At 51.5% G+C, this 2,443-nt stretch overlaps 1 long non-coding RNA gene across 1 annotated transcript; it reads right to left on the reverse strand.

The window, feature by feature from the left end:
- Positions 1-717: 717 nt before the first annotated feature.
- On the reverse strand, positions 718-1,529 carry LOC145789848 (uncharacterized). The gene is made up of 2 exons (XR_014328274.1): positions 1,430-1,529; positions 718-1,187 (listed from the first exon to the last, which is right to left on the reverse strand). It is a non-coding gene; the product is annotated as an uncharacterized LOC145789848 (long non-coding RNA).
- Positions 1,530-2,443: the final 914 nt, after the last annotated feature.

Below are 2,443 nucleotides of genomic sequence, written 5' to 3' on the forward strand. Positions count from 1 at the left end.
GAGGGATGAAAAATGAGAGAATGAAGAATAGAGAGGTGTAAGTTGAGAGAAAAGTGAGGAAAAGGGTTTTGAGAAAAAAAAATTCGAGCTCGAGAGTTGAGTGATGTGAGAATCACAAATCAGAAAGGGTGGGAAACACTGCCTAGAGAAACTAGCTCCTCGTGGTCCGAGGTCCCCGGTCGTTGTTAATGCGTCTGTGTGCCGTGTCGTTTATTGTGTTTACCTCAACCTTTGTTTTAGGGCTTTTCCGAGCGTGTCTCGTCGTGCTAGGTCGTGTACCTTTATATTTGAGTCCTCCCTGCTGTGTTCAGTTGTAGGCTCGATATCCCGGTTTGAAAAACCTTCATTCGATTTCAAAAATCACTTACACTCGGAATGCTGTGCCATTCTCTACATTTGAGCATGCTTCAACCCTAGCTGGTTTCACCGCTGCAGGCCGTCTTGTCAGATTGGGATGTTTTGTTTGGAATTCGCCGTGTGCAGAATGAATCGAATGCTGTGTTATGGGCTGAATGCAGATCAATCCCCAACAGAGTAAGGGATGTGTGTCCAAGAATCAGGCAGTGGATTGCTTGGGTTATTTCGCCGTCGGCTGTTTAGTTATCTGATTATTACAGTGCAAGTGTTTAACTTTCAGACAACCAATCAATTTCGTTTACATTGAGGTGTAACATGATGAGATGCGATGCAATGCATGAGATGTATAGATGTAAACACTTTTTCAGATAAAAAGTCCGTTTCATTTCATTATCTTTTCGAATGTACAAGTTTTGGAAACAAAAATCTGCCTGCGGCAGTACAAGGTAATCTATCTACCAACAAAAAGAAAAGTACAAGAAAGAAGAAGATAGCAAAAATCTGCATCCATGTCAAGCAACTCCGAAGGGCCGTCAGTCTGTCCTGGTCCTCTTCCTAGACGAGGGTCCAGGAGCATCATCAGCGTCGTCGTCAGAGCCCGAGCTAGAATCGCCTCCGGTCTCCTCCTCCGATGACTCGGACTCCGCCTCGGCCTCCGCCTCTGACTCCTCGTCGTCATCATCATCCGGGACTGGAGCTCGCGAGCTACTCCCGACGTGAGTACGCCCTCCCCTGGTACGGGGAAATATCCGGCCCTCCTCATCTCTCCCCCGGGCAGAGACAGAAGGTCTAGCTGGAGCACCTCCTGCCATGGGAATCTGGAAAGGAGGCTGAAAAAGTGCACAAAAGGGAAATGCATCAGTATACTGTAGACAGTTTATCAGTGCAGAATGCAGTGTGTGAGTACAGTGTATGAATGCCGTGAGCAGTTTATCAGTGTAGGGTACGTTGCAGAATACAGTGTATGCAGTGTATCGGATGCTGTGAGATCAGTGTATCAGATGTTGTGCCGTGCGTCAGATTATGCAAAGCAGTGTATGAATGGTTTGAGGCCAGTGTCAGAAGGACATACCGGTATGCTGTAGACGGCTAGGAGGTCAAAAGTCCGCTGGAGCATCCCCATCATCGAGGCATTCATCGCCAACGACTGACAGGTGTACCCCGAAGAAGCCTGCAAAAGTATCAGACGCATCAATATTCTGTGGAATATCAAGTAAACTGAATTGAATAACTGTACAAAATGCAGTAGAACATACCGGCGGTAAGTCGGGGATGTCAATGAACTCGTGACCAGCCGGTGGAGGGGCGAAGGGGATCTGATAGGTCGACCCACCCTGCCCCTGGAAAGTCAGTACAGCAGGCAGGGCAGGCCAGCCAACTCCTCGTCCTCCCTGCACTCTGCCCCTACCACGGACCCGGACCCTCCTCGAAGATCCAGCCCCTGCTCCCGCTCTGGCCCCAGCCGCCGATGCTACAGGCCTGGCCCCCTCTGCTCGACGACCGCTCAGGGGGCGCATCAGGTACGTCCGCACGTACTCCTGATAGTCGCCGGTGCCTCGGAAGCCGGCCTCCTCCCAGCCGATGGAGTAATCATCCAGCTGCTCAGGGGTCAACCCCTCGGTCTCCCTCATCTCTGCAGGAGGGTGAGCCGGGACTATCTGCTCAGGTAACCCGCGGGTCTGGCGTAGAAAACGCTCCCCCAGGTACCAAGCCCGACAGACCAGGCCCTCAAGCAAAATCCGGAAACGCGAGGTCTCCTCCGCACTAGGGAACCGACCCCGCATCGCCGCCGGCATAGGAGCCCACGGCCGCCATGTGATCTGAAAATGACAGGCAGTTTGTCATCTACTGTTATTGAAATATACAGTGGAAAAGCGAAGCTTAAATGAACTGAAAGTAAAGCATACCTCCGCGGGGGTGATGGTGTCGAAATATCGGCGGAAGAAGCCGAAAGTCTCTCGTGGTCGCCGGGTGCATCTCCCGTCGAAGCGACTCGAAAAGGGGACGGCCAGGGGAGTCTCCGCAACTGGCACGGGGGCAAGCCTAGGAAAGTAGGCGTAAACCCACAACTGCAAAACAGATGTTA

Source organism: Camellia sinensis, chromosome 1 (assembly GCF_055761805.1).
Source record: "Camellia sinensis isolate YWXY chromosome 1, ASM5576180v1, whole genome shotgun sequence".
NCBI lineage: Eukaryota > Viridiplantae > Streptophyta > Magnoliopsida > Ericales > Theaceae > Camellia > Camellia sinensis.